Genomic DNA, 17,338 nt, shown 5'->3' with positions numbered 1-17,338 from the left:
TTTATTAATGACCTTGTAGTGGGTTTACACAGTCAAGTTTCAATATTTGCAGATGATACTTCAAATAGTTTAGCATTACAGAGGGATTTGTGGAAGCTTGAGGAGTGGGCAGAGAAATGGTTGATGAGGTTTAATGTAGATAAATGTAAAGTTATGCACTTGGGCCATGGAAACAAAAAGTATAATTATGTTCTAAACGGTCAATTACTTGGTAAAACTGGAGCTGAAAAGGACTTGGGGGTATTGGTGGATGGTAAACTTAATTTTAGTGACCAGAGCCAGGCTGCTGCTGCTAAAGCAAATACAATTATGGGATGTATCAAGAGAGGAATAGATTTTCATGATAAAGACATAGGGGGTCATTTACTAAGGGCCCCTGAATTGCCCCGGGATTTTGGTGCATGCGATCGGATTGTGGCGCATCGGCGCTGGCATGCATGCGACGGAAATCAGGGGGCGTGGCCGAATGAAAACCCATCGGGTTCAGAAAAACCACCGCATTTTTAAAAAAAAAGTGTTGCGGAGCTTGAACTTACCTTCACTGGGAATAGGCCGGCGAACTTGAGTGCGTTCCGATGCTCTTCAGCGCAGCATCGGAGGAACTGTCTTAATGAATCCCGGCCGGACCCAAATCCACCACAGAGAACGTACCGCTGGATCGTGAATGGACCGGGTAAGTAAATCTGCCCCATTGTTTTGCCCTTATACAAATCCCTGGTCAGACCACACATGGAATATTGTGTACAGTTTTGGGCACCAGTGTATAAAAAGGATATAGTAGAGCTGGAACGGGTGCAGAGGAGAGCAACCAAAATTATTAGGGGAATGGGGGGATTAGAATACAATGACAGATTACAAAATTTGGGATTATTCAGTTTAGAAAAAAGACGACTGAGGGGAGACCTCATTACAATGTACAAATACCTGAACGGACAGTACAAGGATCTCTCCAAAGATCTTTTTATACCTAGGCCTGTGACCAGGACAAGGAGGCGATTTTACCATCACCATAGAAAAGGTTCTTTACTGTAAGAGCAGTGAGACTATGGAACTCTCTGCCGCAGGAGGTTGTTATGGCCGACTCTATGTACATGTTCAAGAGAGGCCTGGATGCCTTTCTGGAGAGAAAAAATATCACGGGTTATGAGTATAAAACATTTATTTAATTTTTAAAGGTTGGACTTGATGGACTTGGGTCTTTTTCCAGCCTTATATACTATGATACTATGATACTATGTATTCATAAAATCAAAAAATGAAGCAACACTCCGGATCCAAGCAGGTAAAAATTAAAAGAGTTTATTCCAAAACTGGCGACGTTTTGGTGTGTTACCACCTTTCTCAAGCGAAAAAGGTGTTAACACACGGAAACGTTGCCAGTTTTGGAATAAAATCTTCTTCACTTTTACCTGCTTGGATCTGGAGTGCTGCTTCATTTTTGGATTTTATAGATAGAGAGACAACAGGTGATGGGTAGATAGATAGATATATAATAGGATAGATAAATAGAAGATAGATAGATGGATACAGTAAGAAAAGATCCAAGCAGCACTATCAAAACACACAATGGGTAAACAAAAATAAAAAGCGGGTGCTCTCCTATGAGGGTCGGGCATCAGGTCCTTCAGTTATAGAGACAAAGGAAAATAAGGCAGCGCACCAGATTGTAGTGAAAAATACCTTAGTGGATTTATTCTCAAGCTGAATATCCATGATTGTGTACAGATATATAAACAAAATGGTGGAGGTCATGTGATCATTATTGACCAATACCGACAAAGTGCAAAGTTCAAACAATCATAATGCTCATAAAATGTACTAAAATACAATTATCAAATAGATGCATCATTAGATTAAAGTGCATGTGCATGTGTCTCAACAAGGTATATATATATTTTTTTTTTTAGCATACAACGTGATCATCCATTGATGTGTGTGAACACTGACATAATAAAAGTGAGAAAATCCTAAAACATTCATAGCTAACAAGCCATAAACAAAGTCCCCATCGTCTCACCACCTTATATCAAAAGAAGAGCTAGTGATAGTCGTATACACCATCGCACTGAACTGGCACGCATGGTGAAATGCACACTGGGAATGGTGACCTCGAGTGTGCGGATCGGCACATTGTAAGTCTATGGGCAGAACGACTGTCAATCAGGCCGACAGCAGCTGATGTCAACAGACAAAAAATTTCACATCATCAAAAAAAATCACCTGACCTCCTCCATTTTGTTTATATATCTGTACGCAATCATGGATATTCAGCTTGAGAAAGGCTCACTGTTTGGAGCCGAAACGTTGCTCTTTCACATGGAATAAATCCACTAAGGTATTTTTCACTGCAATCTGGTGTGCTGCCTTTTTTGGATAGATAGATAGATAGACAGATAGATAGATAATAGGATAGAAAAATAGAAGATAGATAGAAAAAGGCTCTCTTGAGCCGAAACATTGCTGTTGTTACTCACTATGGAATAAAAGGTTTACTACTTTTTTACAATTTAGATCGCTGCACATTTCTTGAAAAATTTAGATAGATAGATAGATAGATCGATAGATAAATAGATAGATAGATAACAATATAATAAATGATAGATAGATAGATAGATAGATAGATAGATAGATAGATGATAGATAGATAGATAGATAGATAGATAGATAGATAGATAGATAGATAAAGCAGAGATGTGTTGATAGATTAAAGGATAGATAAATAGATGATAGATAACAATATAATAAATGATAGATAGATAGATAGATAGATAGATAGATAGATAGATAGATAGATAGATAGATAAAGCAGAGATGTGTAGATAGATTAAAGGATTGATAAATAGATGATAGATAAATAAATAGATAGATAAATAGATGGACAGATCAATCCTACACTTTCATGTAGCTGTGGCATATGTTGGAGAGGCAGTAATCTTGTGTTCTTATGCCAGAGCTGACAAAGGTCTGGTTGTCAGTGATACCTTTAACAGCTAAATTTATACCAGAGTGACAGGAGCAGGTGGTGGTGGGCCTGCCAGACACTTGTGCAGGGGATCTCGCTTCTTACAGGTCAACAGCTAGAGGGGAAAAAGCTACTGTCCCCATGTAAGATACAGAGAGAGGCAACAGAACCCATACTGGGGGTTTCTCTTCAAAGCCAGCTGGTCTGGCTTTATTGTACAGGAATTTTTTTACCTGTCAAGAGTTTGGTGAACAAGACCCTCAGCAGGTGCTGAAGGGCGCAAACTTCCTGGAGAAGCAGGGCGCTGGTAAGTTACTTCATTTTACCATTTTTAAGGGGAAAAGAATGACTTTACTAACTGAAACTGGTCATGATGATGCCCATAGGGTGTATATCTAGAAAAGTATAAGACTATATATGTAGCAGAGCTGAATTTGTCACTGAATTACTGTTTCCATAGTTTTACTCTTTCACATGGATATGTAAAAAGAACAAAATAATAATCAGATACAATGTGCTCAGTTCTGCGTCATCACCGCTGTGTGTATATTGCTGTATCTCTTGAAGGAATAGCTCAATGTGCTATAATACATTATTTGCCAAGTTTTATAAAAAAAATGTTCCCCATTCCGTTCCCTCTCTATGTCTTTTAACATGGAGACTACCATAAACATAAAAATATCGCTCACCACAAGCAGCTTTTTGTCTTTTCCAGAAATGAATTCTTTTAACTTTTTGGGCAGATTTTCTTTTTTTTTTTTACAATCTGGATTTAATGAAATACATTACTTCCCAATTAGCAAAAAAAATACAAAAAAAACAAACAACTTTAAAACAGTTCATCAACAAAAATAGTTCATAAGAAGCCGCTGGGTGACGGACATGAATGTACTGAAACACAAATTTAACTTTAACGATACTTTATAGATACTTTAAAAATATAGGTTTTCAGTTTTTAGGAGTTTTTAAAAGTTTTTCTGTTTCTATTTTTGAAGATGTGAAATGAGAATAGTCATATAGCTTGTGTATTAATGTTTGATTAGATCTATCGCAGCCTTGATGTAGCAGAGCTAAATGTGTTACTTCCATTTCTATGGCTAATGATGAAGGTGGCAAATTATAAAGAACTTTAAATTGCTCAAAGTGAGCTCTCCTCTGTATATACAATGTAGGGAAGGGATAGTTATTAATAAGAATCTTCCACAAGCTTGACGTTATATAGGTATCTTTTTCAAGTATAGTTTTTAATATTTTGTGGAATAAGAGTCACTAAGTAATATTTGGAAAATGAAAATAAATCGTATGAATATTACTACAGGCAGTCCTTGGGTTATGTACAAAGTTCTGTAGGTTTGTTCTTAAGTTGAATTTGTATGTAAGTCGGAACTGTATATTTTATAACTGTAACTCCAGCCAAAAATGTTCTGGCCTCTGTGACAGTTGGATGTTAAAAATGTTGGGTTGTCACAAGAACCAGGATCAACAATAAAGCTTCATTACAGACATATTTGATAACTGTTATAGCTGTTTATGGTAGCCAGGGGCTAAAGTACAGAAAATTACCAACATCCAAAGGTCCGTTTGTAACTAGGGGGTGTCTGTAAATTGGGTGTTCTTAAGTAGGGGACTGCCTGTACTGGAATTTTAAGATTTTTCTGTAATGTAATTTATATGCCCTAATTGTTTTGTTAAATATTATTATGATTATCATGTTTTTATTATTATTAGTAGTAATAATTTTCATTGTTAAATATTTATTTATATTATTTTATTATTATTATTAATATTATTATTATCATTATTATTCTACAATCTTATATTTAGTTAGTTTAATATGTTGTATGAACCTATCCTTAATCTCGTGTCTGTTAAACTGTATAAAATACAACTTTCAGGTTATATTGATCCTGGGGGTCACCACAATCCTGGGGGTCACCACAATCCCCCGGTATGTTTCCCTTTTTTTTACAGAGGGTATTTATTTATGTACTACAATAATCCCCTTTTCTAGCAGTGTCACAGGAGAGACCATCGGTTAATGACAATGCCATAAAGAAGAACCTTATAGAATCACAGCACAAAAAATAAAACTAATAACCAAAATGTAGAAAGCATATAATAACACTTTATTAGATCAAATAAAAGAAATCCATTTAAAAATACAACATACACAGGAAAAGTCCACCAATGGTGAAATAACTAAATATACATGATAAATACATCCCAATAAGCCTGTATGTAGGTATAAAGGTCTAGTCCTCAGAACAGGTCAATGTATTTGCTTACAAACAAGTATTGCACATTGTCCAGAGGAATAATAGAGGACATGAGACACATACACAATACATACACAATTATCTACAGACCAAAGGTAGACACCACCTGACGTATACATGATGCCTTACATTATTAAAGATTATTTATTATTAAAGATTATTATTTTTTTGCTTATCATTTCCAATTTCTTTTAAATCCTTTGATTTGTCGCTTTTTTTTTAAATCATCTGGTCGGTGTCCATTTAATACAAACCAACTGTTGAGCTTGTGGTTTCATGAGCTAGAGGACCCAAAGTGCCACCTGTCGCCAACATATGCCATCTACATGCTTCATGTGCAAAGTTTTTTTTTTAAGATTTTTTTTTTTTACTGATACTTATTGCTATAGGGTTTCGAAGATCTCGTGCTTTGTTAAATCGCATTAGATATGTACTGTCGATGTTGTGGTTTTAACAATCGTGGTCAAGTTACTGAATTTTTGGAGTAAATCGTGCTTTATGAAGATTGAGTACAATAGATGGAATGTAATATTGTATTCTGTGGATTATTACATGTGAATTTCAGTTGCTATTGTACTATGCAGTATAGTATGCAAGTCTTAATAATAGGTTATCCGGCCAATGTCATGTCATTGTGCCAGTTCTGGTTTACACATGATCTCAGAGTCCAAAATGTTTGTGATGCCTTGATGCCAAGGTCTTCTCATACTGAAAGGTTAAACGTCATCTAAGTTCTCAACTGGGGTCATGAATGTTAAGTAAATAATCTTATTCAATAGGACGATAAATAAAGCTGTGACGCAGGCAAACACAATTGGAGTACTACAGTATACTATTTTAGAGCAATATAAAAAAAGAACTTAAATATCCTTAAATATTGAAGAAAGACGTAAAGGCAGGTCTCCTACTTAAGAACATCTGACTTGCATACTGATTCTACTTAAAGGAAATCTACCTTTTGTTTTTAAGCATTGTGAACCAAACATACCATGAGAATGCTGTAACAACACTGATGTAGAAACATATTGCTTAATCCCTGAACAGAGTGGTTTTGCTCAAAAAACAATTATAAAATTCAGAACCTTGGGAATGATGGGTTACATGCAGGCTGCCGTACATAAATACATTACCCGATGCTTTCTGAACTGTCCAGACAGGACTAATCAACCTAAGCTGGATGACTCATACACAGCAGCTGGGTGATGGTGCAGCGATTGATTTATTCTGTCTGTCAGGGACAACACAGTGATGAAATATTCTCAGATTATGCTTGGGCAGGGCAAGGCTGGAGCAGTGCATAATTAGGGTGAGGAGAGTGCTGGGGCAGCCAGACGAGTGACAGAGTCTCATTATCATAATTTTATCATAGTTTTTTTTCAGCAAGACCACTCAGTTCAGGGATTTAACAAGATATGTTTCTGCATCAGTGTAGCTACAGCATTCTTAAGGTATGTTTGGTTCACAATGTATAAAAGCAAATCGTAGATTTCCTTTAAGAACAAACCTACAGAACTTATCTTGTATGTAACCTGGGCACTGCATATAGTTACAGAGAATTTTAAACCTTTCCTTAATGTAAAATACATGTACATTGCAAGGCAAGTAGTAGTAAGTACACACATGGATGTCAGAGTACTTATCTATAAATCTACAATTTACTCCTTGTTCAGTGCTGACAATGCTGCGTCTAAATCCATGCCCCTGGTTCTTATGTCCCTATACAAATCAATATCTTGAATTCATAGATTTTACTATATCATCTGCTATAATGACACTTTGGAATGTCTGAATACTAGTTTGTAGGTATAACTAATTTAATAAACTAGTAGAATCATTTTATGACATTAAAAATTGTAATAATAAACAAAAAGTAAACATAAACATTCCTATAATGTATTCCTAAAACATAATGGCCTGTATAATAAATGTAACAGGAATTAAGAATAAACTATGCCCAGTCACTCATGTTCTAAACAGTCTATAAACATGTTACGTCAATCTGTGTGCATCTCAAATAACGGATAGAAAAGTCTCACAAACGTAAAGTTTGTCTACTTGTTACAGGAAAAAAACACTTTTATCACCTACGAATCAATTAAAAAAATGTTTTTTTTTACATAAAGTCATCATATTCTGCAGCGTGGGGGGACATATACACAGAATATATGGCATTACAGAAGTGTAACATAGTCATATGACACAATAGGAATGAGGGTCCTGCCCACCAGAGCTTACAATCTATGGACCCAGAATTGATTATGACTTAAAAGATAACTTGTTTTAGATAATGTCAAATATTATAAACATTTATTAAACCATATAAAGGAACATGTTATTCCTATGTGAGCAGTAAAAAATCTAAGTATCCTGGATGGACTCTTAGATCTCAGAGTCCAGATGATGCACCAAAACATAACACAAGTTTCCTTCAGCAAAAACATTGAGGCCCAGACGTTACATCTTGAATATGCACAATGAAAATATGAGTACAGGAAATCCCCGGATTACGTACAAGGTTCTGTAGGTTTGTTCTTAAGTTGAATTTGTATGTAAGTCAGAACTGTGTACTTTATAATTGTAACCCCAGGCCAAATTTTGGGGGTCTGTATAACTATTGGGTTTTAAAAATGTTAGATTCTCATAAGAACGAGGATTAACAATAAATCTTAATTGCAGATACCTGTGATAACTGTTACAGCTGTTTATTGTAGCCAAAGGCTAAAGTACAATAATAACCAACATCCAGAGATCGTCTGTAAGTCGGGTGTTCTTAAGTAGGGGACCGCCTGTACAAATGCCAGGCTGTATTAAGCCTTAGTATTTAGCCTGAATTACCTTTAGAGATTGTGTTTGTATTTTGAGGTCAGGTGTGTGCTGATTGTTCTCTATTTTTGGTGATTTTTCTGGTAAAAAAACAGTCCTGCTTCACAGTGTGTGCACAAATAAAATAATTCCACCATCATGAAATAATTGTGTGTGTGCTTTAATGTGGTTGGAGTTGGGTTTGGTTATTGGCGGAAATTGCTATTTAGCAATTTTGGAGATTTGATTTTGTAAAAAGTTGGGGGAAAACATCTTAACAGGCATCATGAAAGCCATAAAACTAAAGCAAAAGACTGTTTTATACACTATTAATAATATTTATTAGAAACTATAAGGGATGTAGGGAGTAGAAATTACATATTGTGTAGTCATAGAGCAAGTACTGTACGAGTACACATTTTTAGGTGGTGGATTTCAGATTGTTTTTCAAAGTTTTGAAGGCTGATAAAATGGCAGGAAGAACCCGGTTGGTAAGAGCTTACAACAGAAAAGAGAATGGGAATGTATACAATGGTTGAGTGTTTGAGTTGAGTTTAGTGGTGACATCAATATTGTGGGTTTTAAGTATTTTCAATCTTTTGCCACTTTACCTTTATCTATTAAAAGTTCTGTTCTGCTTTTTTGATATGAACAGTGAAGCCTCCTGAGCTTTGACTTCATCAGCCAGACATTCCAGACCATAAAATAGCAGATGGAGGGTCATGTGATCTCGCCCTGCCAGGACTTTAGTATAGTATTCTACTATGATAAGGTCCTTGCACGGTGATTGTTCATGGTCAGATCACATGACCCATCTGCGGCCATTTTATGGACAGGAATATCTGGCTGGTAAGGTAAAAGACAGGAGGCTTCACTTTACATATCAAGAAAGGAGCACATCAATTTTTATAGATGTATATTGGTACATTACTTAATATACATTACCTAAGCTTTTGAAGCTTTTGAAGTTAGTTTTATAATTTGGGTTATTGTGTTCCAGAGAGTGGACAATGCATGGGACAAACTTGGAGATGGCTAGAAATCAAAGTATTGTAAGTACCGGCGGTTCCCTACACCTGACTTACATACGACCCCTAGTTGCAAATGGACCTCTGGACGTTGGTAATTTACAGTACTTTAGTCCTAGGCTACAATAAACAGCTATAACCGTTATCACAGGTATCTGCAATGAAGATTTATTGTTTATCCTGGTTCTTATGACAACCCAACATTTTTAAAATCCAATTGTCACAGAGACCAAAAAAAGTTTGCCTGGGGTTACAATAATAAAGTATAAAGTTCCGACTTACATACAAACTCGACATAAGAACAAACCTACAGACCCTATCTTGTACGTAACCCGGGGACTGCCTGTATTCTACAAGTTATAGGCACTCTATGAGGAGCATCGAGAGTTAAGGTCATAAATACATGGAGGGGCAGGTTAAATGGATTACAACAAATGGATTACAAATATTTCACTATGGAACCTGTCCAGTTATGAAACCAAAATCCTATTTATTAGGACAATGTAATAACATCAAGGAGTGAGGATTCCAAGTGACTTATTTTTATAAATAATTTGACTCAGTTTTGCTGCAGTGAGTCTCTTATTCACCATCTCGACGATGATGGAAGGTTTTCTAAGAACCCTGATGGTCATTGCATCAATGGAACATTCTAAACAACCATTTTGGTATTTGAGTGGGGGGACGGCTTCAACAGATCCCTGGCAGCTGCTGGAACTAGGCTGTGACACGGGACAGTATGTGACATCTGTTGCCTAAAAAAATGTGCAGTGACTTGCTATACATATATAAGTGTGTGTAAGCCATCTAAGTAAGGAGAACACATTTTATTTCACCTACACAAAGTACAGAAATAATATAAAGCAAGGTGTTTGATGTTGTTTTCAAACATGAAGGTGAATATATATAGAAATGAGTCATGAGAGATTATGTATCGTAACAAGTAAGAAATATTCAAAAACAGATGATACATAAACACTGCTTTAGGACATTACAGTCCTTCTTTCTGGTGGTTGAAGGGATGTAGCTATGGGTGGTATAATTATATCAAATATAAATCCCTGATGCCTGAGATCCACTTGCTACATGACAAAACAACAGTATTTTTTATTGGCACCAGAAGCTTTAAAAAATAGTGCCATTCGTGTCCATAAACTGGATCTGGTAATGCAGATGGAATGCAAGTAATGGCAATATCTGAAATTACTCAACCAATCCATGGATAAGGTAAATGGTGACTTGGATTACCTGCCATGAAGATCCAAGTATCAAATTGAGACATCACTTAATTATTGCCAATGTCTCAAGAATGACTTGTGACACAACTGTCACCAGAAGTCCAAACCTAATGGATGGCCACCTGCTTGTAGCCAAATCTCAACTATGAAATAATTGCGTGTATGACAAATCATACAAGTTTTTTGGTTCTGCAACTTGTCTGACAGCGTGATTACGGTAATTTTACTTTTAAGTGTACTTTGTGGCAAATTTAGGTCTTCACATTTACATGGTGGCTTATAGTAAGTTTTACATTAGTATATGCAATCACTTTATTTCCGTGTTTTTTAAAAGCATCAAGAACTAGCTTTGACCATAACCAGGTCAGTCAACTAACGTGAATCACAAACTGACAAGTTCAAAGAAAATATGTATGTTTACATGAAGCCCATTTGTGGATGAAATTATTACCACTGTAAGGCCTCTTTCACACAAATGTATGCTAGTGATCATACATCAACGCACTGGAGAGAGGACAGTAGCACTAACCCTTCCCCATGCATGCTCTATCACTATAGGCTTCTATGGGGACCAATGTTTGGCTGCGCGGTTTTCTCACAGATATTGGTCCCTCGCACATTAGTGTGGAAGAGGCCTTAATCAGTTTTATACATCTCTGTGTATCTGTATCTACTGGAAACAGGGAAACAGTCACTGACATTTCAGAAACAAATCTACCATATATGATTCTTCAGGGGCATATCTGGCAGGAGTCCAATTGAGGAGGGGGCATTTTCAAGAATTTTTCTTCTCCTGACCTGACCATTGCCATAATCTAACGCTGGTTGCCCATGAGCAACACTGCTCTGGCAAACTAGCTTCATCCACATGTGGGATTTAACAGACCGGACCTAGAACCGCAGAACTGAACTGACCAGTAGGTTTAGTCCAGTAACGCTCAAACACACACATGATGCAAGTTTGTCAGGACAAAATCAAAAAAGAAGAAACATAAAGTAAAAGGAGACTTAGCTCTGTGCAGCGTTCTCATATTGTAGACTGCAATGTTATAGGATCCTTCTTACACAAATAACTTATCATATATCATGGTATCATAGTTTATACAGTTGAAAAAAGACACATGTCAATCAGGTTCAAACAAGAAAGGGAACTTGATGGACATGTGCCTATCTTTATTGGTTTATTTTGAGGTCTTCCACATCTACCCTGGAATAGTTCTGCACTCATTTCACTGGCAACTATAATATTCAAGTATGCCAGAATACTTTACCAAAATGCACCGCAGGTTGAACTGAAACCACAATAGCAAATCTTCCCTGATGCACCCAACAGGATCAAAAGGTTGTCCTGGATTAGGATTATTTTGTTAATATGAGCCCCTTAATAAGGGAGTAAAAACAACAAACAAGGTATATTTATTTCTCTGTAACGCTCCAGTGCAGGGTGGCATCTCCCATCACCGCTGGCATCTGTTTATAAAGGCACAGCGAAGACATCATGTCCACAGAAGGCAAACGCTACAGCCTGGGTTTAGTCCATCTTAAAAGGAAACCACAATCAGAGACAGGCCTGAAAGTTATCAAATCTTAATCCCTTAGTAATGCTAACATGGTAAAGATCATTTTTAAACACTTACTTTGCAGTTTTACTCAGTTTCTCTTATCACTGCATTAGCTGCTCAGGGTAAGATTGAGCTTTGTGGATGGGCATCATGCTCATCCTTCTATCCTCCCATCTCCTGTTGCTGTGTGCTGACAATGTGCTCAGATTATCAGGGTACAGGGTTTATCTACACTTTCATTTACTTTCTGAACATTCTACTAGCATCTGACACATACGAAAAGAAAGATGAGACAATTCCTGAGATGGATATAAGATACCTTATAACACACTCTGCTATTCAATCTCACCTACTAAAACACATCCTTAGCTCTGCTATGCCCCCTCATCTTGGATAAGATGCTTATCTTGTTTGTAGAGCTGCTCTCCTCTTCAGGCTGCTTGATGGAAAGTTCACCTGGCTCTAGTGATTTCTGCCTCCCCCCTGCCCCACAGTACAGGAGATGCTTTACATGTCAGAGGAAACTTTGCAGACAGGAAGAGCTGCCCAATAATAGTCAGGAACAAGTCTATGGTCGCATCCATGAGCAACCAAAACTCACTTAATCAGGACTTATACAGACAGTTTAGGATTATATCTGTGAACTGCTGCATTTTTGTTAATAACATTGAATTAGAGAATGTGTTATTTTGCAATACTAAGTATATTTTGGTTTTTTGTGGGAATACCCCTATAACACATGATGTATTGTATTTTGTGCAGTTCGGATGTCATTTGTTGATCGATAATTTTTCTTGAATTCAAAACTTTTCTTTAATTTTTACAAAACAGAGTGACGCTGTTAATAACACACGAGCCTAATAATAAAACATGCATGCCAGTTTTGCAAAAAGGCTGCCTATTCACCACTGTTAACCTATCTGGACTCCTAAATTGACATTTTCTTTACATCAGTTTAACCACTGCTGCGATTGAATACAAATAAATCCACAGGCACTTTTAATAAAAATTCAGCACTAAGAACGACATTAAAATCACTAAGAAAAGCTAAGTTATTCCAATGACTCAGCGTGTTCATGTGGGCATCCAACACCGTATAACTCAGTTGCAAAAACAATTGACAACTCTACCATCTGTCCTTGCCTTTAGACAAAGCTAATAACCTAGAGGTACCAGCTGTGCAAAAATGGTAGAAATACATTATCACATTAGGCTTTTTTATGTATAATCAAACGATAACGACAGAAATATGTAAAATAATGACAAAAGGCAAAATAATACAGTTCATAGTTTTTGCTTTATTACAGTTGTTGGAAAAGGTTTTCAAAAATAATGTTACAGGCAGTCCCTGATTTAGGAACACAGGACTTACAGACGGCTCCTAGTTACAAACAGGCCTCCGGATGGTGGTAATTTACTGAACTTTAGCCCCAGGCTTAGATGGACAGCCGCAATAGTTACATAGTTGCATAGTTACATAGTTTATATGGTTGAAAAAAGACACATGTCCATCAAGGAAGGGAAGGGATTGAATGAGGAAGGGATTTAAGGAAACAATTCTATATAACATAACCATCAATGTTAAATTTATCTTAAATAACAACGGGCATATGCTAGATGTTACATTTCATTCCAGCAATGATTGTTTCTCTGGACACTTTTATATACATTGAGGCTCTGCTATGTATACATTTTTGCTTTTCAAAAGAGAAGGCAATAATCCAATTAAAGGGAACCTACCACCACATATCTACCTATAAAGGTAGATCAGGAGGTAGGTATGTCTATGGGACGTGGGGATAGCCCTTTTAAAGGCTAATCTTCAAGTCCCCACAATATTTTGTAAAGAGGCTACTGGGGCGTGGAGTAGCCGGAGCTTAGGCTACACGGCGTGGCTACTCCACACCCCAGTAGCCTCTTTGTTCCTCCTAACAGAAATCTTTGGTGCGCAGCTCCTCGTAGCGCGCCCTCGTCCGTGAAGTCTGCCATCTGCACAGGTGCAGAACAGCAGACCCGTTACGAGGCCGCGGTCACTGCTCTGAAGCTGGAGCCACTGCGCATGCGCAGTAGCCCCAGTAGCCTCTTTATAAAATTTACATATTAGCTAAATAAAAGTTAGCAAAAGATTGTGGGGACATGAGGATTAACATTTAAAAGGGCTATCCTCACGTCCAATAGATGTACCTACCACCCGATCTACCTTTATAGGTAGATATGTGGTGGTAGGTTCCCTTTAATGACACCCATGGCCTCATTGGACACATTGAAATCCAACATACCCATGGTCCTTATACTTTGGTCCTTATACTTACCATGTCAGAAGTTTGTCGTTCACCAGGTGGGATCTGCATGTCATGTATAATATGGGTGACTCTATTAGGCTCTTATAAATAAATAAGTGACCACCTCTTTAAGACTTGTTTAATAATAAGTCAACCAAGCATTTACCGTCTGTTAGGCTGTCTATTGTCTGTATTATCTATTCATATACCATTTAAACTCAAAAACATTCTTCAAGTAGTGCAAGAACAAACGTACATAATACCTAAAGCCTGGACAATTTTAGAGAGAAGTCACACATTGAAGAGAATGTTTTAAAACTGTAATTTTGTGCTTCAGTTATAATGTCGTGGTGCACAACATACCTGAATTACTACCTGGTCTACAATGCATAAATATTAGCCCTAATTGTGTTTTAACCACTAATACACCCTTATAGAAGATGTGTCCACCACCTTGGTCTTTCATGACGTAAAGATCTTTAGTATGAGAACCACAATCCTGTTCAGATTTAATTAAATATCCTAGAACATCTAGCTGGCACTAATATTGCCAAATCACTGACTTAGGTTCTTGTCTGTTTGATCTACCATGTCTGTTCATGGAGCCCTTAAGCCCTTTAGTTATCTGTTCTCTATCATAAGGCAAAATCTTGTTTTTTCTGGAGCCCACAATCACAGTCAAATTTAGATTTGACCTCTATAGTTGTGGCGTCTAGATGCCCCCTGCCTTGATACCTCACTTACGGCACTTATGGTTACTCACATCTCACAATGAAATAGCCTAAAAAGTTACTTCCACAGGGATAAGTACTGATGCATTTTAAAGGGTGGCCCTGTTTCTGGAAAAAGCTGGACTGGATTAGTAAGCAGATGTTTAACTGGAAAGAAATCTGCGAAACAAGTCTTTAAAGCTAAAATGACAATCCAATACATCCAAATGTGACAATAATACAATGAAATGTCATCTTTCTGATCCGCACAAATAAACTGTTATTTTGCAAGGAACCATGCGGTGTGTTAATATTCCACATGTGGTGTCTTTATGGAACATTTTTTGAAGAAACAAAAGAACAGGGATAGATTGGAAAAATAGTCTATACAAAAAGCTATGACAGAGCCACTTGTTGTATTCTTTTTCCAGATAAGATTTAGCTTTTTTAGCTATAGAAAATGAATATTTGTACAAAAAAATGTGAATTTTATAGACGACCCTTTGTTAGTGAAGGTCTTTAACAATACATTAGGGAAAGGATTCCTGTGGGTTGTGACTTCTGTGAATGCAATAGAGCTGCAGTACTATTTACAGCCTCTACACAATGAATGGAGCTATTGAATCTAATTGTTTAGAACGGTTCACATTTCCCTAAGCCCCCCCACCACCACCACCACCATCATTCTCCCCTCCACTCAACTCCACACCTTCCCCAGGATTCCCTACACATGCTACACATTTTTCTTCTTTCTTCACTTATCCTACCCTTGTTTAAAGGGGAAGTTCTAGCAAAAATAGTAGAAAACGGAAGAACCAACAGGCGTGATCCTACCCCTGGTCCTCCAGCATAAAGATAAAAAATGTTCTCTAAACATGTATAAAAGGCACTACCCTATGGCTAGGTCATCAATAGGGATGAGCAAATCTGAACCCACAAGGCTGACTTCAGCAAAACATTCGTGTTCGGCATTCAGACTCACCCCCACTGGAAACAGTTGTCATCAGTACTGGCACGGATCACGGGTGTTAACCCTTTAAATGCCGGCATTTAAATAGTTAATCCTAAGGTTACTGGTGAGGTTCAGGTACTGTAACCCAAACTTTCCGATTTGAGACAAACTTGGCAAACCTGAATCTAAACGGTTCCACTCATCCATCAATAGCAGTCTCAGGTTCCCCCTAGGTGCCCTATAAAGCCTTTAACTGTTCAGATCAACTTATTTTATAAGTCATCATTAAATTCCCATTAATGGTATACAAATCGATTTAGACCTGAACCCCGTCACTTTCTAGGATGGCTTTCAGGACAAGCTGGTCCTAGTAGTTCTTAGTAATGTAAAGCATTTTAGGGGGATTTGCAGTTCACCTCTTCTGAGATGAGGTGAGGGTCTCAGATGTCGAACCCCCTAACATCCAATATTTATTTCCTATCCTGTTGCATTTTAATACAGAAACCCTTTAAGCCCTTACTATGTAATATCTTGCTACAACCATTTTGAGTGTTTAAAAAAAAACTTTTTGAAAATTCATGAAGCTTCCAGACGGTGCTTTATCTACCCACTAATATCTAAAGCCATTTGTTCTCAATCGTATTGGGATAATATTGTTTACACTACAAACGTGACCAAATTCTGTTCTATTTTCATCTTCAGCAGCTGTTAAAGGAGAATTGTCACCCGGAAAGTTTTATCTCCATCTAAGATGGGGTATTCTAGGAATGATGAGATTGAATAGAGACATTTGGATGTGGGTGTGGAATCTGTTCACTAAGGTCTGACTGTTACTAAATATACACAATAAAATACATCAAGCTCCATCACCTGATGTCTGGATCGGTGTCTATTTTGGCAACATATATAGCACAGTGACAATCCAAGACTAAGTTATTACCAAGAAATGCATGACTAAAGTTACAAAAACCTATGACCTTGGAAAAAAAACTGTATTAATGATCCAGCTTTATAATTGTACTATAGAAAATGTACTCCAGGACTATATAATACACTATGCTTTGGACCCTCATTAATCAAGCATTAATTTTGCAGGGGTTTTCCTGGATAAATCTATGAGATAGGATATCAATACGAAATCAGTGGGAGTCCAACACTCAGGGCCATTCCCATCCTCAAATCAAACAGCTTATTATTATAATAGCTTGGTGGCAGCCTAACAGCAAAGAACGCACCAGAAGTCCAGCTCTGTTCTCTGTGTAGTGGCTGATGCCGTGAACTGTAGCTAAGTATGGATAAGTCATGAATATATTTATCCTTTGTCCACATTTTACCCCATTAAATTAATAGCCCCATCAGACAGAGTATGAAATGTTCTTTCTAGAATTTTATGTAAATGTGGTGAAATTGGCGAAAAAAACCCGCATTTGTGTCACTTACTTGTGGGCTCTGTTTTTACAATTTTCACTGTGCACTCCAAATAATACATTTACTTTATTCTTTGGTTCAGTACGATCTTGGTGATA

General features: G+C 37.1%; 1 protein-coding gene across 14 annotated transcripts in view; it reads left to right on the top strand.

The window, feature by feature from the left end:
- The first annotated feature begins 3,091 nt into the window (after positions 1 to 3,091).
- Positions 3,092 to 17,338, top strand: part of MEF2C (myocyte enhancer factor 2C) — a 187,668-nt gene continuing 173,421 nt past the window's right edge. For 9 of the 14 annotated variants that reach the window (XM_072139450.1, XM_072139472.1, XM_072139478.1 and 6 more), the window contains exon 1: positions 3,093 to 3,269. The gene's annotated coding sequence lies outside the window, so the exon portion shown is untranslated. Of the gene's footprint in view, positions 3,270 to 17,338 lie in introns of all 14 variants that reach the window. The other 5 variants (XM_072139446.1, XM_072139468.1, XM_072139448.1 and 2 more) reach the window with 1 other exon arrangement.

Source organism: Engystomops pustulosus, chromosome 1 (assembly GCF_040894005.1).
Source record: "Engystomops pustulosus chromosome 1, aEngPut4.maternal, whole genome shotgun sequence".
Taxonomy (NCBI): Eukaryota; Metazoa; Chordata; class Amphibia; order Anura; family Leptodactylidae; genus Engystomops; species Engystomops pustulosus.
The sequence above is the reverse complement of the archived record's forward strand: the minus strand, read 5'-3'. Positions and strand labels throughout refer to the sequence as shown.